General features: G+C 38.7%; 1 long non-coding RNA gene across 2 annotated transcripts in view; it reads left to right on the top strand.

The window, feature by feature from the left end:
- Positions 1 to 25,194, top strand: part of LOC115836101 — a 469,594-nt gene that overhangs the window by 190,030 nt on the left and 254,370 nt on the right. The window contains exon 1 of one of the 2 annotated variants that reach the window (XR_004031105.1): positions 13,602 to 13,873. The exons of the other annotated variant lie outside the window; for it this stretch is intronic. This is a non-coding gene — a long non-coding RNA (uncharacterized LOC115836101). Of the gene's footprint in view, positions 1 to 13,601; positions 13,874 to 25,194 lie in introns of those variants that run through there. 2 annotated transcript variants of the gene reach the window in all.

Below are 25,194 nucleotides of genomic sequence, written 5' to 3'. Positions count from 1 at the left end.
AAAATGTGATACATTTACTCCTAAAAAAGCCTGACTCTATTCATCAAAGATGTAAAGCAAGTTTATCATGAAAGGATGTGACGTTTCAATAGTGCAGAACCACCCTGGGATCTGTAAAGGAAAATTGGCATCATCACGTGTTCTCGTAATTGTTGGTCCATTATACAGATGACGCAGTTTGGGGTTTAACCAGGATCCCACCTTCAGTAACCTCTCCTTGTATCCAGGGATGTGATGGAAGAGCAAAACTCTTATGAGCACACATTTACGTTGCAGCCTTGTGACTTTCTCACTTAGGATGGATGTGGCATATTGATCACCAAGTGGTTTGTAAAATATCTGGCTCAGATAGACAGTGTGATAAAATATTTGGCTCAGATAGAGAGTGTGATAAAATACTTTTTAAATATCCATTGTTATCCATCTGTTTGCATTTCGGTACAATAAATGCTTCTGTGGTTTCAGGATGGACATCCAGTTCTGGTTTCTCGATCTTATCCCTCCTCTAATAAATTTGGATCCAAATTTGACAGGTTGACATGTTTGCACTTCCAGCAACGGTTTCGTTATCTTACTAGAGATGTATGTCCACATATGAAAAAGAATTTGGATTTTTACTAAATAACAAGGAGGATATGTATGGATGGTTTCTGTTCCTTTTCTGATTTAAAAAATGGGCATTAATTATCTAATGGCCCAAGGGCCAGAGTTGTATAACTCATCATTATTTAGTACTTTACATTGTGCTTCAGGGACTATCTGGAGAACCTGTGGATCTGATTAAGAAGACAGTGTCATGTAAGAATATTGATATCAACACTTTTACAATACCAAACATTAACTTTTCTTATCACTGAGTCTTCCTGGAAGATTGTGAAGACTTGATATTCTTTCCAAGAGTTTCAACTGTCCTGAAAATTTATCTTAGGGGAACGTGCTCTGAGCAAGAGGTGCAATTGGCATTACCCTTGCATAGAAAGCACTTTAGACAAAGTCACTCTTAAGACCTGGTTTGAAAGTAAATAAGATTCAAGTAAATATGAGCCAAATGCTTCTGTCAACAGTACTAATAATGTTTTGAATATTTTATCATTACTTTCTCCCAAATGCCAAAACCAGGGCTTCCTTGTGTATGGTTTATAATAGAGGAACTCCTAGGATCTTATCTGAGTACGTAAGCGCTTGTTTTTATTATGTCTCACTTTCCATCTCTTTTCTGTTATTAGCTGATAGCAGACATCATGTACTTTGGATCACACTCATTGTTATTATCATCAGTGCGTCATTGAAAGTGTGAAAGCAGACAATGCTCAAGGCAGTCTGAACTTTCCTGCAGGGCTTTAGTTCATATTAACTGCCTGCAGTTGTCATTCTATTCAGAATCATACAAACCTCAGTGGAATTGATTCAGAAATACCTGGGATCTGGAAGTTTCTTTGAGCTTTGCATGACAGCTTTTGCTCCCCCATTTGTTTCATTAATGTAACAGTTTCTCCCAAGAGGCTGACAGTGGACTTTTCCAAAAATATTACTATACATTTTTTTAAACAAAAAAGCTCACAGTTCGTTTCTTCTACCATTGATATCCAAATGCAAATATTTTATAATCTGGTAAAGTGACGTGTCCTTTAATCACTGAAGGGAATTCCCAGATTCTCAGAAACTCAGTTTCACTGTATAAAATTTGTCCTTGAAAATCCATTACAGATGCTAAAATGAAGGCTCTCTCCCTGGAGAAGAGTCACATATGTGGATCATCTGAGCCATCATGTGGAGATTTTTCACCAAGGCCATACCGTTTTCGAAGGTTCCCCCTTGGGTTTTAGAAACAATTCCGATGTACCTACTGATGGGTTATGGAACAAGGTCTGACCTGGTTAACTCTGGCAAGGATAACTCACACTTTCAGGATCCTTACTGAGGCCCCCTTCTCTTTTCCCGGATCCTGGTTTTGATTTATTAGATCATATGTCCTTACTTTTGACTATACATAGATGTAATTTTTCATTAGAACTGAAATGTATTGATTTTTTTCTGAAAATGTCCTGTTTATTATTAACCACAATTTGTAGCTAATGTGTTTCCCTCTCTACCATCAATAGGAGAAACAACAGGAAGAGAAGCCACATCAATGCTTGTCATGAAGCAAAAGGTTGTAAAAAAAAGGTTGAATGTGATTTCACATTGTTTATTAAGAAACACCCTGGGAAAAATCACTACACCAGCCTATGTGTGTATATACGATACACGCATATACACACATAGGCTGGTGTATACACGTATATACGTATATACACACATAGGCTGGTGTTTATATTCTATACATATATTAAACACATGTATGTATATGTATGTATATATATAATTATATACATATATACGTATATTAAACATATATATATGTTGGGAATCTAAACCAGACTGCCAAAATGAAAGGGCAAAATCTTAGTTTCTGGGCCACAGCAGGGGGCAGAGTCTCCATTGCCCTTGCCAGAAGGAGTCTAGAGTAGTTAATTTTGAGCTTACAAAGGCTTTTAACTATTCAGGATAACTTTTAGAGCTGGCTATGACATGAACTCTAAAATTCCCTTTCCCTGGAAGGCAGAGACCAAGAGAAAGTACCGCCTCGTGGTTACAAGGTCAAGCTCTCAAGGTCATAAAAGAAGATGGAGACCTCATCCAGTTATTTGTATATGTCAGGGACCTGTAGCAAAGTTTATTACTGAACAGCTTCCTGGGCTGTCTTGAGCAGGAGTATATGGGGTCCTAAGCCCATGTTTTATCTCAAGGTACCCCTTGACACAGAAAAATGAATTTATAGCACAAAATATACCAGATTCACTACAGCTTAAGACTAGCCTCAGAATTCTTTTTTGCATTAATCAAAACTTTACAGAGGAGACAAACAGTGATTTTTACCATTCATTGAACTGGTTTGCACAGAGAGAGAGGGAGAAAGGGGCCAGAGGTCTGACTGGCAAGAAATTCCTACCCTTTTGCCAGCATGCCCTTCTGGTTTCCCCTTCCCTGAGTGGCCCTAGTGACCCAGCTCACTGTACCATAACCTTGGAGGCCAAGCCACAACACAGAAGAAAATATATACATATATTTTGTAATGCCCTTCAGTGTGTTGTTGTTCATTTGGAGCATTCCACTGTAAGTTATTTTTAGCAAGACTTTGCCATTTCTATAAGATTTTGCTGCCTCCCAGGCCTAATGTATAAGCTGGAAGGAACTCAGTTTTCCAGAAATTAAGAATCCCATTTTTACCTAAAATATGGCCTTTACTCTCAGGTTCTCTTGATTAACTCAGACAATGGTTTTTTCCTACCTAGGTGCACAAGAAAAGTGAAACAAAGGGTTAAAATGCAAAAATCCCTGTGAATTTGCAAAAGCCAAATTTTATAACCCCTGCAATATTACTGCCTACTACTAGTTCTTTTCTGACCCAGTCAGATGTAAGAGGCCTCTAAGTGGATCCAAGCCAGTTAATTAACAGATTGAGTCCCATCCTGGACCCAGTCCAGTTTCTGTCATGACTTCTAAACTTAGTTTGGATCAGAAATTTGCTCAAAGAAACTCAGAGAGCTCAAAACACCAATCAGTGGAGCTCTGAAATCTGAGTGGGAGCTTACCCATGATCCCCAGCTACTACAATCAGTGGAGCTCTGAAATCTGAGAGGGAGCTTACCCACGATCCCAGCTCCAATCAGTGGAGCTCTGAAATCTGAGAGGGAGCTTACCCACGATCCCCAGCTACTCCAATCAGTGGAGCTCTGAAATCTGACAGGGAGCTTACCCATGATCCCCAGCTACTCCAAGAGATCAGTGGACACAAGTGGGTTCTACAGGGATGAGGGAGCTTACCCATGATCCCCAGCTACTCTGGGAGATCAATGGACACAAGTGGGCTCTGCAGGGACCTTGCGTGTTCACTCAGCACTCAGAGGGTGGCTAGAAGCTCTGCTTTGGATCCCGCTTCTGACACCATCTGAAAAAAGAAAAACTTCAGCAGAATTAAATTTAAAGGAGTTTAATTGTGAGCAATGAATAATTCATGAATTGGGCAGCCCCCAGAATCATGGAAGATTCAGAGAGACTCAAGCATAGCCATGTGGTGAAAGAAGATTTATAGACAAAAAAAAGGAAATGAGGTACAGAAATTGGCAGTGAGGTGCAGAAACAGCTGGATTGGTTACAGGTTGGAGTTTGCCTTATTTGACCACTTAGCTGTTTATGAGTGGTTGAAATATGGCCTCTGGGATTGTCCAAGACTCAGCTAAAGTTACAGGCACATACTCCTAAGTTAGCTTTCAATCTTGTCTGACTATTAAGCTAGGTTACAGTTCATCCACAAGGACTCAAATATAGAAACACGGAGTCTTTCTTAGGCCATATTTAGCTTTTGCTTTAACAGCATCTACGACTGAGTCTCCAACTGAGCTCTAAATTTTTAGTGACCTTTTAACATTTTTTATGGTGTACTTAGTCTTTTTACAAGATGTAAATTTTTGCACAATTTTTTTTTCACAATCTCAAGAGTGTGACTCCTCCTTTAGGGTCCATTCTATGTGCCTATTGAAGGTGTTTTAGGTCTTCCACAAGAAGCTTCGAGTTTTTGATAACTTTCTCCCTATGCAAACCACAGGCTTGGGCCTTACCATTCTCTAGACCTACATAGTGAGGGAGTCTGTTCTGATGGCAAGAGGGTGTGTGATAATGTCATCTGCATTTAAATAGGTGTCTGAGACTCCCTCAGAAAATTTCTACTATTATAATTACTCATGTTTAAAAATGATCAACTCAAATGCAATTTATAGCTGAGGACTTTCTGATCTCCTCAACTGGAAATGAGGTCTTCTTCATGATCTCTTACTGCTTCTAGTTTCTGGCACTTCATTCTTTCATTCATTCAGTACATCTTTGCTGAGTATCTCTTAGTGCCAGTGCTGTTTTAGACCCTGGATATATGTCAATAAATAAACATTCTGCCTTCAAGACACTTCCACTATGGTAGGGGGAAACAAACAATAAGTTAGTGCAATAGAGGAATATAGTATATTGGAAGGTAATAAGTGCAGTGGAGAAAAGTGCAGGGGAAGGGAGCGATGGGAACTGCTGGGGTAGGAGACTAGGGCATAGGGCTTCAGGATGTGGGATGCCAAGACTTGGCCAGAAAATGTCTAATGATGTGACATCTGAGCAAGGTTGGGAAGGAGATGACAAAATTATTCATATGACTCTCTGGGAGAAAAGCTATATAGGCAGCAAGTGAAGTGTAGCTAGCATGTAGGAGGATCTCAGAGGACCCCACAGAGCCCTAAGAAGATATGACTTTGTATTGTGGTTCTGTTTCTCCCTTAATGACTTCTCACCATGCAAGGAGAAAAACACATGTCATAAATCTGTTTATATTCCTACAGTCCTACCACAAAAGTGGCTATTCAATTTATGTGTTTTTAAAACGTGTATTGATAGGGACTTCACCATTCTGATTATTTCAAGCAGACAGAATATCTGATCTCAGTATTCTAAGAAGACACCTAGAATCCAGAAAAAAAAAAATGAAAGAAGGAAAACCAATATAATGAATAGCAGCTATCTCCCAAGCTTGCATTAATTTACAAGTTATCTCATTTAATTTTACAAGAACCTTAAATATTTGAATTTAAAAATCAGGTCAAGCAACAAATGTTCTAGTATTGGCAACATGTAAACACGTATCCTCAGGTATGGCTGAAAGAAAATAACCTTTTCATGGAAGGACAGACAGGTAAATTAGTGGACATTTAATTCATGTTCATATTGAGGTTAATTTCCAGAATCTGTTAAACAGAAGCAGCAGCAAGACTCCAATTGCAAGAGAGGAGTGGAGGGGTAGACATAAGTTTCAGAAGTTCAGCAGAGTGTCAGGAGAGGATCAGGTTCTTTTGGATATCGGGATCCTTTGATTTGAAGAGACTGGTGCTAAGGATGGAAAATAAAGGCACCACAGCTTCAACATCAGGAATCCGAGTGACTTGGAAACTGTGATACCAAAGGCAGAGCAGAGCGTGTACAGCTCTAAGACAGCATTGACGTGTCTAAGTTATAATCAGGGCCGCCAACGTGTGTAGAGTGTGTACAGGTCTAACACGGCATTGACGTGTCTACGTTATAATCAGGGCCAACGTGTGCAGAGCATGTACAGGTCTAAGACAGCATTGACCTGTCTACGTTATAATCAGGGCCAACGTGTGTCTCAGGGTTTGCAGTAGAGCAGACACTTTCAGGTGGTTTATGAGTCCAGAGACTAAGAGTCAGACAGCTCATGACAGTTCAGATGGTTAGCGGTTATTTATAAGGAGGAAGAGGCATACCTTTATGGAACAAAGAAGCTCTGGGAGAAAAGAAACTCACTTGTGCTAATTTAAAGTGAGTAGAAGGCAAGAGAAACAGAGCAGTGACTGGAAAATCTTTTGACGACCTGAGTTGTGTCTGTTTGGAGCAACTAAATTTCACCTGTTTAGGTTGGAGCGTTTCGTTGTTGTCATTGCTATTTTAAGAACTAATTTCAATAGGAAGATTGGCTGCTTCTGTGTGCATTGTATAGTTATTAAAATCACTAGCCAGGAAGTTGTAGCACAGCACCCATTAATGAATTGGACAGTTGGAATGGCCTAAATTTGGTGGGCTTGTTCAGCTTCAGATAATTGCAGCCCTCATACTGGTTTTGCAGTCGAATCCAATGTGTAGGGCAAATCAATTCATCACGTGTCTGTGTTGTTGATAAAGTCGACTTACTCCTGAATAGCATGGAAGAAGTCATATTTGATTTTATGTGTTAAAACCAAGGTACCTATTGGGTTTGGTATGGTTCAGCCACATCTGGAATTAATAGGACTTGTACTGAGTGGCAATTTTAGGTAAATAAATAAGTACTTATTGCAGTATTTGTAGATATCAAATTTATGTAGAATTCTACATTCATCTATATGCAAATGTAGAATTATATATATTATATATTTATATATATATATTGAGCTCCCTGAGCATATTTTGTATTTTTAATCTGTTTATTCTTCACTGCTATTTTGTGTATTTTCTGATGTCATATTATCCTTTTTCCTTCTTTGTAGATCAAGAAATTGAATCAGAGAGACTAATATCCTTCTCAGTGTCACTGATTTTTTGTATTTACTTAATATCTCTTAAGCACTCACTGTATACAAACTACCTTGGTAGTCATTGGGAATAAAAAGATGTATAAATTAATCCCCATGTTTTGAAAGTCGCAACCTGGTCAGGAAAGTAGACATCAAATGTATTTATGTGATACTGACATCTGCCATAATAGGGATGGCTTCCAGGTGTCTTAGAATTAGGGGAAGAAACCCTGATAATATACATGAGAATGTAGCCCAGGTTGATATTAAAATATTTCACGTGTGTTCAAGAATTCCAGATGCAACCGTCTTTTGAGAACCTAAATATCAGTCCTGTAAAACATTGAGAAAAGATGCTCTATGTGGACAGAGAAAAAAGTTAATTTAAAAAAATTACGGAGATTGAAGAGGTAATTTCCATTATTTAATCTCTCCGTGCCTTAGTTCCTCATTTGTAAAAAAGGAATAAATAGTATCTCCCTCATAAGACTATTCATAGGATTAATTTACAAATGTAATTTGTGAATTATGTTATACACAGGAAACGTGTGGAACACAGTAATTAATCAAAATGTTAGCTCATGATGTTATGATTGTTGTTGTCATTATGAATTTTCTTTGCATTTTGGAAGTTTACGTGTCTAAAAGATTGCATATTAGGGTAAGCATACATACACAATCAACCCTGACATTTAGTCTTGATGTTGAGGACCAATTTCAAATTCTTAGAGAATTTGAAATTCTCTAAGGAATTTCAAACTTCAATTATTATTTGCTCACTAAATTCTTTCTTTGCTGAGATGTCATCTGTGGGAAGAGAGCCAAGGAGGGATGACAGACATGTGGGCTCGGGAATGACCAGAGTTCCAGCAGGTGCCCTGTGCTTACCCCCATGCATTGGGTGAGTTAGATCAGGAACAACCTGCACAGTTCAGAGGAATTGACAGCTAATGTCCAAAATGGGAAGTGCCACCGACTCAGCTTCATAACTGGCACTCATTATTGTGCCCTAATAGAAGCTAATGGAATTTTCAACCTCCTCAAATAATGGAAGTAAGAATATGATGTTGATGGATCTTATCCATTGATGGATCTGGGTCCAGGATATTCTTCCTTACTCGAGGAAGTATCAAGTATTTAGGGACTTAGTTTTCTCATGTGCAAAATCGTAATAATTGTATGTTCCTTTTGCATTTTGTTCAAACATCTGTGGTACTTGTCGAGTGTCTTGAGATTAGGCTGTTAAATGAAGTAGTTACACCTTGAGTTATTGGGTTTGGCCCAATAGCTGAAAGTCATTTGGTATTTGTCATGGTTTCAAACTTCATGTCCCATGTCCATGTGTAGAGACAGCCCCCGCTGATGGCATTAATGAATACGTCGAGGGGTGAGGCATGCCAGGAATATCTGTGACACAAAGCATGGAGAACTCTGACATCGCATTCTGCCAACATCTGAAACACATTTGTATGCAAACTAAATGTCTTCTCAACACCGACGCAATTGAATATGAGAATTATGTCATTTGTTTTCTTTCACGGACTTTATGCACATGAAGCAGGAGTTACTATTTCAAAAATAAATGTTTAATCTAAAGCACAAGACCACATTGAAACAAAGTGTTTTTATTGGCTATGTCTTTGACATTTTTGCATTTACACCAGAAAACTTCAATTTGACAACTTGTAGGAGATTTTGCATGATTAGGTGACAATTAATCTATGACTTTGAACCCACAGTGAATGATGTGCCTGTCCCGCTTTTTAAAGAGCAGCACATGTGTTTTGAATATTAAAACTTGATTAAAGGAGACTATTTTAGCTGACAAGTGACGGATGAATAGATATATAAAATAACAGGATAACAGGTAAAAACTAACAAATTTATTAATGCATATTTTCTTATTTAAATAAAACAATTAGGTATTTTGATTATGCAGTCTTTTTTGTTAAATAATATTTTGAATTGGCCGTGGTGCAAGTAAGGTAGAGAAACAGATGAAACCGTGAAGAGAAGGGAGTGGCTGAGGCAGGAGACACATATGACCTATTACTTGTGTACCCTTGCACCTAAGATTAGGTAAGATGCTGATGGCTACTGAGCATATGCTTGTTCCTCCCCTTAATTCTGTCTTGTTGCTTGCACCCTTACTGCTTTTTACAAGCCAGTTGCTACACTATATCCTGGTCCTTTCCTATTAGCGAAGTTTTCCCAGTGATAGGTTAGGAGAAACGGTGATCAGGAGTCTGGGAGTTCTTGCCTACTGGGTGAATGTGGGAAAGCTGTGGCTACAGTAATGTTTTCTCCATGCTCCGCTGTTGCAGCATGTATTTAAATATGAAACTGCTAACCATAATAAAATAAGAAGTAGGAATCTTGGCCATATTTCTCATCGCCTCAGTGTCTGACTTAACGATGTCATAAAAAATCCAAATAATGGACTACGAACAAACTTAAATTTTCATTTTCTTCATTTCTACGATCCTTCCCATTTGAATTATTTACACCTTACCTTGGACAGTCCTATTATAAGTTATGCAATTATGAGTAGGTTGTAAAACATCTCTCAAAACTTGGTGTGCTCAAAAATCCAGTAAGGTGGTTATTGAAAATGGAGATTTCCAGGCTCCATTTATTGAGTTTTTAATTAAGATGTTTAGGATAGGGTCCAGAAATTTTTCTTTTTAATAAGCACTCAGATTATTCTGCTGTGAGTGGTCCATTATCAGGGCTCTAAGAAATACTGTTTTAAGACATTCCAATACATTGTTAAATTTTCTCTCTTGGAACTTAGCAGAACCACCTACGTGTTATAATCATCATTTATAAAGTGCTAAATCTGCCAGGCATCATTCTGAGTGCTTGGCATGTGTTCACTTGTTTAATCTCACAGCTGGGGAGATGGATACTGCCACGATCACCCTATGGATGGGAGGCTGATGTTGACTCCAATTGTGTTACCTGCTAGCTGTGAAAAACACTAATTCCAAGCTTCCAAAATCAGTGTTCTCACCTGTAAAATAGGAGCGACAAGAAACTCACCGTGAGGATTCATTAGAAAGCACTTAGAGCCGGGTAGGTTCTACCTGGGAAAGGTAATTGAATTACAAAAGAAAAGTGTCTTTAGGGAATGTTAAATCCCCTGGGTGCTGGAGAAAGCTGGAGTGAGTGCAGTTGTTACCGTCCTTTCCACCTGATGAAGACTCAGCCTCTGCCCCCTGTGCCGTACATCCCTGGGGGACAACCAAGAAGAAAGTCCAGCAGCTATAGATACAAATAACCATTTTCTGTTTACTCGCTTTTTAAATCACAGTAGTTTTTTAAAAAAACTTAAAACAGTGCAATGATGTTTGGAACCAGATTATAACAAGTGCCTGGGATTATTTTTCTAAAGAGGAGAACAAATATTTTGGTATAAACTTCTCTTTAAATATTGATAAGGTTTTATATATAATATACATAAATATATAATAATATATATAAAATACACAAATGTTATATAGAATAAAATATAAAATATAATATACCACATATTAATATAGTATATATGTTATGTATATTTTGTAGAGATGGGGTCTCACTATGTTGTGCAGTTTTATCTCAAACTCCTCACCTCAAGTGATCCTCTCACCTTGGCCTCCCAAAGTGCCCAGATTACAGATGGGAGCCACAAAGCCTGGCCTATATTTTGCCATGTATTTTCCCTCCTCCTTTTGGAATTTTGGTGGTGGTTTAGAGCAATCACAAATTAATAAGCCTAGTGATGACAGTAGAAATACACATTAGATTCAATTATGGGACTTGAGGAGTCTAATAAAAGAAATCAGCAGGAAGGCAGTGGTGAGAGCTAAGATAGCTAAGATGGAAAGGGAAGAGTACTCTGTCTTGAAGCATCAATTAAGCTTAATGTTTTGAATAGATGGACAATCTTAAAAAGATTAGCTTGATTTAAATCACTCGTTTAAATGTTTCTACTCTGTGGCCTAAAACCTTGACAAATGAAACAATAACCCTGACTTTGGTTTGCAAATGCAATGCTCACATTGATTTTTCCTCTGATAGAGCACCGGCCTTTGAATGCCCTAATGGACCTCACTATTACCACTTACTCTTTTATGAGCTTCCACCACCCTTAAATGGAGTCGCTTGTTTTCCTGGAGTGAAGAAGGGTGTCAGCAATTTTTTTTTCTAGATCAGTCCACGGATCATGCATTTATCATTCATCTGTGTTTGTCTTTCTGTCTTTGAAGATGACGATTTAGTTTTGAACTACTTGTAGCAATATTTAACCACTGACCCTTTTAATTACTTGCTCTGCTGACACAAGCAGAGCACTCTCGGAGTTGGGGAAAAACGCCTCGTGCATGAAAATTGAATTCAAACAGCAAATGACTGCACCTTTCCCATTAGCTCTCCTGCCAAATTTATAGTGCAATAAGCAAGCCTGAGGCCAACGTTTACAGCAATTGAGGGCCTGTATGCAGTGAATAATAGGAGAACGTAATTGACAGAGTCAGGCTAAAGCAGAAATATGTGTAGACAAGGAGAAACAATAAAGCCGGAATCCATCTCCTCTTCCAATCACAAATTTCAATTGAATGAGCCTTTTTCTAATGGTGAACTCTGAAGAATCGGGGGTCTGTCACAGGTTTCTGTGTTTATGGAATAAATATTCAACATTCATGACTCATTCAGCTCTAATTAGTGAGATGATGGGTAGTTACTCAGCATACCTTACTTATTTTAGAAACACTATTTCATCTTTATTCTATGGATAAGCAACAGGTCCTAAAAAATAATGAGTTTTGTCTCTGGTTTCAGGCATCATTTATTGAATACCTAACGCATGCACCATATTGTTCTTGCATTTTGTGTTTACATAATTTATTCCATTCATTTGATAAAAAACATGGCAATATCTCCCTAGCCAAAATCAGTGAGGTACATGACAAGACTAGATTGTTGAATGATTCAGAGGCTAAACAAAGCTTATAACTGAGTCCCAGGACTGGTATTTGATTAGGGAATCTTGGTTCCAACATTGGGAGTGGAGGTTAATCTGGGAATTATGAAGTTGGAAGTATTTTTCTACCTTTTTGGGTTATTTTATTTATTTATTTTTTTTGAGTCTTACTCTGTTGCCCAGGCTGGAGTGCAGAGGTGCCATCTCAGCTCACTGCAACCTCCACCTTCTCTCCCAGCTGAAGCGATTCAGCCTCCCAAGTAGCTGGGACTATATGTGGGCACCACCACATATTTTTGTATTGTTAGTAGAGAGGATGTTTGCCATGTTGGCTGCTCTTCAACTCCTAGTCTCAAATGATCCATCCACCTCAGCCTCCCAAAGCGCTGGGATTACAGGTGTGACCCACCACACCCAACCCCTCTTTGGCTTACTTTATTTTTCAGTAACATTTTTTCAATTATAGAATTAATATTGTTTTTCATAAAAACTCAATATACAAAAAAGTGTAAGGAAGGAAAGTTACTCAAAAATCTATTACTTAATAACAACCTCTATTAATATTTTTCTATATTTCATTCCATTTGCTATTTTATACACAAGTGGTAGATTTAACAACTAAAACCTGATAGAATGCAGTTATAAAACGAATCTTTTACATTTCAACATTTCCTGTTAAATTTGCTGTCTTGAATACTTAACTCTTCTCCCTCAGATGAAATCTCAGAGAGTTTACTTATTCTCTCTGGTAACTCCTATATAAAATATGTCCAATGTAATATGATAACTCCAAACTTCAGGGTTTCTGTCACTTTTACCTTGTGGCCTAGTTTTATCATCTCTGGGCATGTTCTTTATAACATTAGGGCTAGAACTTCGGGATATGCTGTATATTTCAAATGTATCTGACCTCAGCTATCTTGAGACAGACAGGAGCTCATTTTACATGTTACATGTGATCAGGCTTACATACAAATAAGTTCCTGCTTTTTCATCTAACATAGACAGAAGCATTTTTCTATATTGTGAGAGGAACCTATAAACACAGTATCTGGTGACTATGTAATAGTGCATTGTTAGAAAATGCCATTTTCTTTAACAATTCGGATACTGACATTTTCATTTTTTATCAATGTTAAATATATCTTTAAGAATAATTTTAAAATGTAAATCCTTACCTAGTTTTTAGAATTATTTTTTAGAATGAATTCCTTGACATAAAATCAGTGGATCAAGGGATGTGAACATTTTAAGGCTCTTGATATGCTTGCTCTGTACAATTTTCAAAATATTAAAATTAATTTACACTGTTAACAGCTACATGTGATGATATCCAACTTAGTACACCTTGACCAGTCGTGGGTTTTGTTTCTCTATGTTCTTTGCATACCCAATTTACTGAACTCTGTTATTCGTTTTAGAAGTTTTAAATATTGAGTGTGTGTATTTTCAAAACTGGGCTCTCATTTACAAAAAGGGTCATCTTTTTTCTTTAAACACACATCTGCTAATTTTTTCTGTTTGCGGTTGATTCCACTGGACACAACTCAAGCAACAGTGTTAAATGACGATGGGGAATACACGTAGGGCAAGAGGGATCTGGTGCCTCGTGACAGCGCCCCACTCAGGCCCCAGCTGGAACTGAGCGCAGCCTCCATCCGGGTAACGAGGCCAGTCTCCCCCTGGTGGAGCCGCTGAGGTGTGTCCGCAAGCGACGGGGGAATCGCTCGCTCCGCACCGTCCTGACTCCTCAGTACAAATACAGGTAAGAAAATGCTTCGGCTGTGGGAAAGTAAGTCATGGAGAGAGGCTGCTCCGTCTCCTCAGCTCACCATGAGTGGAGTGAAAAAGAACCACCGGGCCGGGCGCGGTGGCTCACGCCTGTAACCCCAGCACTTCCAGAGGCCGAGGCGGGCGGATCATGAGGTCAGGAGATTGAGACCACCCTGGCTAACACGGTGAAACCCCGTCTCTACTAAAAATACAAAAAATTAGCCGGGCGCGGTGGCGGGCGCCTGTAGTCCCAGCTACTCGGAGAGGCTGAGGCAGGAGAATGGCGGGAACCCGGGAGGCGGAGCTTGCAGTGAGCCGAGATCGCACCACTGCACTCCAGCCTGGGCGACAGAGCGAGACTCCATCTCAAAAAAAAAAAAAAAAACCACCGGAAGGACGTGGGGTGCCTACACTGTCCCCCATCTCCCCTGATTAGAGGGTGGTGATGCTCTCTCAGGGGAACGTTGCTCCCCGTTACAGGGTGGAGTGCGCAGTGCGTGACCCAAATGTGCAGGGGAGGAGAGAGAAGACTCGCCCCCGCGTGCCCAGCCGGCCAGTGGAGCCCACGGCAGGTCCTGGAGCTTGAGACATTGGGCTGGTGCAGAGCTGGAAGCCCCATGGTAGGTCACTGTGGACTCAGGAAATCACACAGCCGGGAAAGTGCTCGGAAGACAGAACACTGTTTCTAGTATTTACTGGGAAAATAAAGTAGTTTTATCTTTATACCGAAATAATATATATTCCCCAACAAAACAGTGATATATGTTACATGTTCTTTAGATATACTGGGCATACTTCGTATTTCACTTTAAGAACATTCTAGGCAGAGGTTTTAAATAAAAGGTTTTTGTTTGTTTGTTATCAGGTTGAAGTATTCTGCCTCTCTCTTCCTGGTGTTGCCTCTTCTCATTATTTCTATTTACTCAGTCTGTACCCACTAAAATCTTTTAATCCAACACTACACCCAAACCAGCTTTTGCTAAATTCAGTAATTACCTCCAGCCTGCAGTATTTGTGTTCAGTTTGCTCCTGTGTAACCCCTCTTCGTCATTTTCTGCTGTTGGCCGTTCTCCTTTGGTGACCTGGGAGACTCGTCAGCCTCACTTTAACCCTGACTTTTCCAGCTCGTCCTTCTGTGCCTGCTTTGTGGGGTAATTTTCTTCCTCTAGGCCACCAACGTTTGGAGTTCTGGAAAGCTTGAGTTTGGGCCCTTTTGTCTCAAATTAATTCCCTCTCCCTCTAGTCAATCTCATCTATGGTCCTGGCTTCAATTAACACCCAATGCGCATGATTCACAAGGGCATTTTTTTCCTGCCCAAATCTCTTTTTAACTCAAGATTGGGATTTTTAAAAAAATTATCCACTTACATCTTTTTTTTTTCTAATTTCTGAGACAATTCCTGGAATTTACCTTCTGGTTCTTCCATCGAATTTTCACTTGGATGATGCCAACAGGTTATTCTTATTTTCTCATTATTCGAATTACATCATTCTGTCTTCACTTCATGAATGAATATTCATTTGACTTTATTCTACAAGTAGCATTTCAGATTTGGTGATGTTCTCTTCTGTTCCCAAAAATGAGCTTTTCCTTTCAATTATTTTTGTTTGTTGACTCCTACTTTTTGCCAGCTCTGGTTAAGGATGTGAAGCTTATAAACTAATTGCCTGTGTTTTGGTTGATTAGAAAAAGACAAAAAAAAAAAAATGGGAAACACGAGTTTCCAATATTTGGTGGTCTTTGCTCTGGGGCCAGGTTACTCACTTGGCTGCTGGAAGATCTTTGTATCCTCTCCTCAGCTCACCTTGAGGGGAGCATACATATTTTTTGAAGGGTCCATGTTTTGTTTTATTTTGCAGCTACAGAGCAGTTGTTTATGAAGACATTCTCCTTTTTAGTTCAGCAAATCTCTTACAATTAAACACTTTCCCTCTGCATTTATAAGACACTAACTTGTCCTCATATGTAGAGATTATTTTGATGGTGCCAGGCTGGCATCACTTTTTTCTCGTGTCTAGGCTTGGTGCTGGTGAAGCTCAGGGTGTTCCTGTGCTTTCAGTCCTCACCACTGTCAATTACATGACAGTCATTTTCTCAGAATTCAGATAGGGGTTGATATGAATGTTTCTTACTCAGCATTCTGGTTTTATAAGGTATTGGTGGGTAATTTGGAAAATCAATTCTTTAAAGTTGCAGGATTTGCTTCAGACCTTGTGACTTAGTATTTCTGATGTGAGGAACACAATTTATTCCTGAGTTTTAAAAATATTTCCATAGTACATTTCTCCCTGATGGCCTCCTCATATCCAAGGCAAACATTTTCATTGTCTTCCAACTTCCACTCTTGGATATGTTTACTTATCAGTTTATATAAAATGTTTAATTGATTTTAAAAGCATGCTTAGGTTCAGAAAATTTAAAAGTACACATAGAAGAGGTAAAAATATATGAAGCAGAGAAATCTGCTTATTTTATTTTTTAATTATTGTATAGTTCAGCCTCTGTAGAAGAAGCGTGTAAGAATTTGAGTATTCCATTTTTAAAATAATTGTTACAAAATACATTAACTATTCACTTCAACACAGGCTAATTACTTTTTTCTTAATGTATCCTTTTTCAACAACCTATTAATTTGAGCCATTTGTTTTACAGTTTTCCACATCATGGTTATGGCTGACTGCATTGCTGTGGTGTTAACATTTTCCTCTACTCAGCTTCCATACTTTTGGAATGCTAGTATAACTTTATTAGATGCGACCTATAGGAATTTGGGTCTTTAAATGCTCAGCATTCTCTAAGTAAATTTTGTTTTTTTGTCTTTCTCTTTTGTGAGTTTTGTGAATTTAGCGACTAGGAGGCCCCTGAGAACATATTGATTCATTTGTTTTGTTTAGTAATATATTCATCATCCATTCAGCCTCTATTTAGACTCTATCCCCAAGTTTTTGTGCATAAAATAACAAGTTAGAATATTATGATTTTGACCATTAAATACAAATAGAATTACCAGTGGATTAATAGATTTAATATAAAAATATTTCTTTTAACTTACATAGTTTTAATTAGTTGGTATGCATAGACACTTTTTATGATTAAATAGGTGAGCCTAAACATCGCATGCCATCCATGCTGTAATAACTTAAGCAGGGTATTAATCTGAAAGCATTTGACTCTGATGGGCTTTGTCTGAGCAAACAACTTCTGTCACCGTCTGTCTAGAACCACAAATAATTTTTCCCTTGGTCTCAGGTAATGGCATTGCCTCTGCTCTCTGTCACTACTGTTTTCATGGCAGCATTTTTTTTTTTTGAGACAGAGTCTCGCTCTGTCACCCAGGCTGGAGTGCAGTGGCACGATCTCAACTCACCGCAACCTCTGCCTTCTGGGTTCAAGTGATTCTCCTGCCTCAGCCTCCTGAGTAGCTGGGACTACAGGCAAGCGCCACCACGCCCAGCTAATTTTTGTATTTTTAGTAGAGATGGGGTTTCACCATGTTGACCAGAATGGTCTCCATCTCTTGACCTGGTGACCCGCCCGCCTCGGCCTCCCAAAGTGCTGGGATTACAGGTGTGAGCCACTGCGTTTGACCTCATGATAGCTTTTTATAAATACTATTGATTGTAATGCTGCTAAGCAGGCCTCTTTCTGAGGCTTGGTGAGGCTTTTTGTCACCTTCCAAAGCAGGGTTCATAAGTAGGTTAGGAATGGGTAGGAAGATACCACCTGTACTCATTGTGAGATTAAAATAAGTTTCTGACTTACTTAGCCAAGAGTATAGAAACTTTCGTTAAATGAAACTGTTATTGGTAGAGGGTGTCCAGGTTCTGAAGTTTTGAACAAAGAGTTGGACAAAATGCATAAGCAAATCAAGGAAAGAATGAAGCAACAAAAGCAGAGATGTACTGAAAATGAAAGTACACTATCGCAAGGACAAAAACCAAACACCGCATGTTCTCACTCATAGGTGGCAATTGAGCAATGAGATCTCATGGACACAGGAAGGGGAACATCACACTCCGGGTACTGTTGTGGGGTGGGGGGAGGGAGGAGGGACAGCATTAGGAGATATACCTAATGCTAAATGACAAGTTAATGGGTGCAGGATATCAACATGGCACATGGATACATATGTAACAAACCTGCACATTGTGCACATGTACCCTAAAACCTAAAGTATAATAAAAAATAAATAAATAAATAAATAAATTCTTGACAAAGGAAAAAAAAAAAAAAAAGAAAGTACACGACACAGGGTGGGGGGCCCCGAGCAAGCAGCTCAAAGGCACGTTCAGAATTTCCTGGCGTTTAAATACCCTCTAGAGGTTTCCCATTGGTGACTTGGCCTATGTTGTATGTAAATGAAGAGGTGAAGTGAGGTTAGAAAGTGATTTCCTTGGTGTACACCCTATGCAAATAGAGAATGAAGTGAGATTACAAAGTTATTTCCTTGGTGTATACCCTATGCAAATGAAGATGTTTCCTGGCATGGCTGAAGTAGAGTTAGAAGTTATTTACCTGGTCACAGAGCTTGATTTAGTTCTGTGAATTCCTTAGGTTCCTTGCCCCCAGACCCTATTGTCCTGCCTCAAAATGATCATACAGAGTAGAAGCGAATAAATCATTTTTGGGAGAGCTGTTGTTTTGGTGTTGGTTTTGGCATTTGCATTCCCTAGTGCGTGTGGGATGCAGCTACTCCCCATGCAGCGAGGCCACACTCACACTCAGTTTAAGTACGTGCTCACCAACACTGGCCTTCCCTGCTTTGTAAACTAACCACAGCATCAGCAGCCCACTTTCTGTTCTTGGAGAGAAGGGGAAGTCAGAGACCACGTGTTTTTGAACATTGTCTTTGCTCTCTGACTTCCAGCATCCCCAAAATCCCATTTTCTCTTAAACAACCACCTTACTCTGACTGGATACTTTTTATCTGAGTGGTTTTGATCATGAGTTTGGTCCTAGGACCAAGGACCACAATTAGAAGTTTATTTTCCCATACTACCTCAGTCATGTATGGATTATAATGCAAACAAAATGATTCTACCCATTTGTTCTACTTCTCATTACCGTTCCACTCTCTAGATATCCTTAGTCACATAAAAAATGCACATGCACAAACACAGAGACAAAAAAAAAGAAGAAATAAGATAATTAGGCAGATTGTTAAATCCATCTTTCTATGTTTACTTCTAAACAATGTGCCTCCTAATTTATCTTCTAACAAAAGGATTTCTTTAGGGGAAAGCATGACTATGAAAACAAAATGACCCAATATTCTCAATGATTTTTAAAACATTTTTGTCTTCAAAAACCGTGTATAAAAATTTTAAAAATCCATACAACTCTTCATTGCTGTATCTTTATACTGAGTATCTATAGACTATTTCAGTATAATAACACAGAGGATACAGGTGTCATTAGAATTACTCTGCAGAATTGCTAGAATATCCATATCATGTGCTTATTTCCATTTATCTGGAATTTAAAGTCAGAGGCCAACAACGGCTTGCTCTGAAATTAAAACTGGGTTTGAATCTTGCTTCCACCATTTAATTTACTAGCAATGTATCCTTGGGAAAACAACTTTTGTCTATTTAAGTTTCTTTTATAAAATTTAGACAGTGACAGTTGTACCTGCCTCCGGAGCTATTCTGGTATTGATTGAAGGGATGCATGTAGAGCAATCGTATGCCATCCGTCACTTTTCCGTAAGGTTAGTTTCTTGTGATTGTTATTTTGTACCATACAGGTGACTAATCACTTCATTTTTGCCAAGATGTATTTTTTTTTAACAATGTTCTAATTCTAGAGAGAGTAGAACATTGACATTTTCAAAAAACATCCATTTGCAAATGTGCTATTTCTCACATGTCACATGTCTCTTTCTTTCTCAGGGAATATCCAACAGTAGTGAAATAAAAATACTTACATTATGGGCCTTGTAAAATAGGAATCAGATGAAAATATAGTATCCAAATTCATTTTTTAACCAAAAAATAAGTTCATAGAAATATTAGTGAACTTTTTCTCTCACCTCTATCAACGTATATGTTGGGAGAGAATGTGCATACACATATGTGTCTATATCTGTATCTAGCCACATCTATTTCTAGTATATTTCAGTTCCTCTCCATTTGTGCAGCGGTAACCTGGATCCAGATCATTACACTTCAAGAAAAACTACTATGCTATTTATATAGTAGAAATTCAACCCTCAATTTTCATTAATTATTGCTTTTTCTTAATAATGATCTTCAGCATTTTTAAATGAATTGTCTATGTTTAACTAGCTATTTTTCTATGGTAGGATGTACACCGTGGGGTATTAGCTTAGCCTGTGTCTCATTTTAAAAATACTGTGCACAGCCTACAATCACTTTTAAAGAGGTGGGTCTAGGTGGAGAGGAATGTGCTATTTGACCTGGCCTCCCTAATCTTAGCTGTTTGGACCTGCGATGGAGTTTTGTCTCAAGGTAAACTAATCCAGGGGCTGGGCTGTTTATATACTTTCTTTGGAAAATTTGAGCAAAAAGACTCAGAAAAAGTTATTAAGTATTGGTGAGTGTGAAACTAACAGAGCTGGCACCAAAGCAAGTCAAAGTCACATGCCAACAGAAATTATGGGACAGAAGGAAGCCATTATTAAGGAGAAGAAACCATTGTGTCCAGAAAAAAAAAAAGAGGGGAACTCAGGAGTGGAGCAGCAGTCAGCTGCCTCTGGTGGCTGTGATGAGCTGTGTCCTGTCCCAGGAGCTCTGAGGAACCTCCTTCTCTTGAGCCACATTGACCGATTTGCAGCTCTTGTTTGTAAATTTGCCTGGCTGACGTGTTTGTCTTGTTCTGTAAGGCTAAGACTTCTCTCATTACATATATTTTGCCTAATGTCCTCCTTTTCTAACTACATACAGTTTAATTGTGTTAATATATTTTAAAGCTATAAGTAATAAGATTGAACAAATACAAGGCAAATCATGAGTTACAGAATGTATATACTTGGAAAAACAAAAGACATTTTTATGTAGAATATGTTTATGTAACAACCAATTGACATACATTTATGTACTACTGTGGAGGTCCACTGTTGGGCCACAGATGGGGTGTTAGGAGATGCAGTAAAATCATTGTCCCATTAATAAGTCATATTGCTTCATATAGTTTAACATTTTAAAATTTTGAAACTTTGAAGAAAAACAATTTTATTCAGAAGTGCTTTAGCCTACAATGATGCTATTATCATTGTAGCATGCATGAAAAATCCAAGGTGTTAGTTTTGCAGTGAACTAACACAATTTGGGTCGATTATATTTGATTCTTAATGACATTTTTGTAGTATAAGGCAAAGGCTATGGCCAGCTTATTGAATAGGATTATTAATTGACTTTGAATGTAAATAGTGGACAATTCTAATTGAATTACATTTGTCTCAGAAAATGCGTCTAATACTATTTACTTATTTTCTACCTTGAGCTACTTCTAACACCTTTTTTTATTTTTATGTGTGTGTGTGTATATATTATATATATATATATTATAATATATATATATTTTGAGACAGGGTCTAGCTCCCTTGCCCAGGCTGGAGTGCAGTGGCACGATCTCGGCTCACTGCAACCTCCACCTCCTGGGGTCAAGTGATTCTCCTGCCTCAGCCTCCTGAGCAGCTGGGATTACAGGTGCCTGCCACCAGATAATACCTGTATTTTTAGTAGAGACGGGGTTTCACCATGTTGGCCAGGATGGTCTTGATCTCCTGACCTCGTGATCTGCTCGCCTCTGCCTCCCAAAGTGTTGGGATTACAGGTGTGAGCCACCGTGCCTGGCCCTGTTGTTGTTTTTTAAGAGATAAGGTCTTGCTCTGTCACCCAGGCTGGAGTGCGGTGTGCGATAGTGGCTCAGTGCAGCCCAAACTCCTGGGCTCAAGCAATCCTCTCACCTCGGCCGGCTGAGTAGCTGGGACTACAGACACGCACCACCGCACCTGTCTAGTGTTGCTTATTTTTAACAATGTAGACATGGGCCTAAATAATATAGAAAGTGTTTGTGTTTTACTCATTTCTAAACCTTACTACTGAATACATGCTTTTAAATGGCAATAAGAAATCATAGAAAAAGAAAGGAATACATGACTGGTGGAGTAAGTGACCTGTAGCTCCCTTAGCTGTCCACAGGGACGTGATTCATACAGCGAATAGAACTACAGGTCACAGAATAACACTAATATCTCAAAAACATTTACCAATTTAAAGTAATGAATGACAGGCCATTGAAAGAGATCAGGATATGCCATCGAAAAATATACAACTTTGGCACGAGAGTTATTTTAAACTGAAGGCATTTGAGTTAATGAAATCCCTTATCTTATTAATCATATTAATGAAATCTTAGGTATTTTATTAATGGTGCTCTTCCTAAGAACAACTCTTATTTTCTTTTTTAGAAGAAGAGAAGTCATCACCATACCCACATAGACATTTTCATGCACTCTCCTATCTACTGTCTATTCTAAGGGCCATTTATCTTTCCAGAAATTCAGCTGCTTTTTCACAAGTACCGTTTCTCCCTTTCCCTTTCCCCTACTAAGTTAGGTTTGGAGACACCAATAACTACCATTTGAGTTACTGACTACTAAGTTTCCTCCATCTGTTTTGGGAATGTGCACGCTAATAAAATTATATGCTTTTCTCTTGCTAATCTCTGCTATGTTAATCTGATTTGCAGGGCTCCTGCAAGAAGGGAGAGGAAAAATAACTTTTTCTTCCACTATGCAGTTAACTTAAATAATAAAAGACCTAAAAATTGTAAGAGGTTAAAAGAACATTGTGGCCAGTTGCTAAATGTTTTGTGTTTCTATTTCACACCTAAATGGAGCTTGCCTTAAGGCTGTTTAATTTCTTTTGAATGTTCTTTTGTATTATTGTTCATCTCAGTTTCAGGTAGAATTGTGAAATGGTATTTTACCACAACATAGCTGCTTACTATTGAAACAGAAGGTTTCCTCATCCCCATCACAGCACATGTGACAGGGGTGTGGCTCACTCCTTCGGTCACCTTGCTGCTCAAACCCCTAGTGGAAGCATGCAGACGGGCAGGTGCGGAGGCCACGGGGAGCACTTTTAGGCTCTAGCCCCATGGCAGTGTCTAGGGGTGGTTGTCTGTGACTCTCAAAGCTTTTGATTGGTTATCTCAATTATAAACCTTATCTATAAGAAGGCAGAATAGAGTGAGGCTAAACATAATTGGTGAAGTAGTAGCAGTCACTTAAATGAGTTGGTAGAGAGGAATGGTTGGTATTATGGTGGCACAGTGATCTCATTCTTAAAATTATGCAGTAGCTTTACTTTGTCTTATTTTAGAGTCTTAGAGTAGCCATGTCTGAAGGTATTGTTCTGTGACATTTTTTGTGTTTAATAGAAGAATGGCTTTGTGGGCCAAGCCAGCTTCTGAATGTCAGAGACTGTTATTTTTTCAATTCCTCACTGGTCATATCAATTTTTATCCCATATAACTCTACCAAGCTTCTTTTTCTTTTGTATATTGAGGTATAATTTACCGTGGTGAAATTCATGCTTTGTAGTATACAATTCTGTTAATCTTAAAAAATGTGTATAGTCATGTAACCACTACCAAGACCAAAATATAGAACAGTTTCATCACCACCCCAAATTTTCATCTTATATCTTTGCAGGCCACCTCTGTCTCCATTCCCAGCCCCTGATAATCACTGTTTGGTTTCTCAGCTCCATAATTTGGCCTTTGCCAAGATATCTTCTGTAGCTATATTCATACAGTGTGTAGCTTTTGGAATCCAGCTTCTGCTGCAGGCCATCAGCAACTACCTGGGGCCAGTGGTTTGGGAGTAAGTAGAATTTACCAAGATAGTTGCAACTAAAGAAAGGCAGATTATTAGAGAACATAGGGAAATATGTTGCAAGGGAGCAATGGGGAAGTTGGCGAGAAAGGATCTAACTGCCAAGAGACAAAGGTTTGCTGTGAGGTTTTATAGGATGGTGCTTCTGCTGTGTGCTGAAGAGGGCTTTGCGTAGTACTGACAACACCAAAGTTGTAGTAAGCTAACTTGTCATTCTCTATCAGCCAAGGGTCTGGTGATGGCTGAGCACAGAAAGATTGTAAGTTATTTGCACAGGAGGATTATGTGTCCTGGACCAGGAAGAAAGGCAAACTTCTGAGTTATCTGCTTTCTCTTTTTGCTTTCTCTTGGTCCCTCCAGCCTTACTCCTCTTCCCTAATTAGGATTCCACAGTTCTTTCATGTGAGAATCATCCATACTACTGCATGCTCATCAATTTTCAGTGCTCAGTAGTATCCCATGGTATGGCGACCTGTGCATTGCAAACACAGTTTTAGTTCAGTAATTATGCAGTTCAATGCTGTGTAATAATCACGCTTCAAACATGATTGTGAATTAAAATTTCTATTCACATCTAGTTCTCGGGCAAAATCCATGGTTTGGCTGTGCCCCCACCCAAATCTCATCTTGAATTGTAGCTCCCATAATTCCCACGTGTTGTGGGAGGGACCTGATGGGAGATAATTGAATCATGGTGGTTGTTTCACCCATGCTGTTCTCATGGTAGTGAATAAGACTCAGGAGAACTGTTGGTTTTATAAGGGGAAGCCCCTTTCCCTTGGTTCTCACTCCCTTTTTGCCTGCCACCATGCAAGATGTGCCTTTCACCTTCTGCCATGATTCTAAGGCCTCCCCAGACATGTGGAACTGAGTCCATTAAACCTCTTTTTCTTTATAAATTACCCAGTCTCTGGTATGTTTTTATCAGCAACTTGAAAACAGACTAATACCATCATGCAGCTGATATAAGATGTCAGAAATGGTATTTGTAGTGGCTTGGGGAATAGTTTGCCTTCTCCCTGATTTTCTAGCTGTTTTTTTATCACTCATTAGGAGTAGAGGGCCTGGGTCAAAGGTAAAGGGGGAGAGGATTTTACTGTCCCATGTAGAATACACTTTCTTAACAATCATGCTCTACTGTCTCTCCGTATCTACTACGCAGTTAAAATAAACTTTGGGTAGTTTGCAAAACAATAAAATTAAAAGTCAGATAAACTGGCGTAAATTTGGGGGAATGATTAATAAATTCAAAACATGAAGTGTTCATTCAAACTTTACACCCCTTTCCAAAACACGGGTGTAAACAACATCTCACAAATGGAATAAAAAACCATTAAGGCTCCAAGTGAATCATTGGTAGAGGATATGAATAGAGATATCAAACATGGAGGAAAGTCATATGGCTAATACCATATGAAAAAGCTTTCATTTATGATCATCAAAGAGA

Source organism: Nomascus leucogenys, chromosome 7b (assembly GCF_006542625.1).
Source record: "Nomascus leucogenys isolate Asia chromosome 7b, Asia_NLE_v1, whole genome shotgun sequence".
Classification (NCBI taxonomy): Eukaryota; Metazoa; Chordata; class Mammalia; order Primates; family Hylobatidae; genus Nomascus; species Nomascus leucogenys.
Note: the sequence above shows the minus strand (reverse complement) of the source record. Positions and strands in the feature narration are given on the sequence as shown.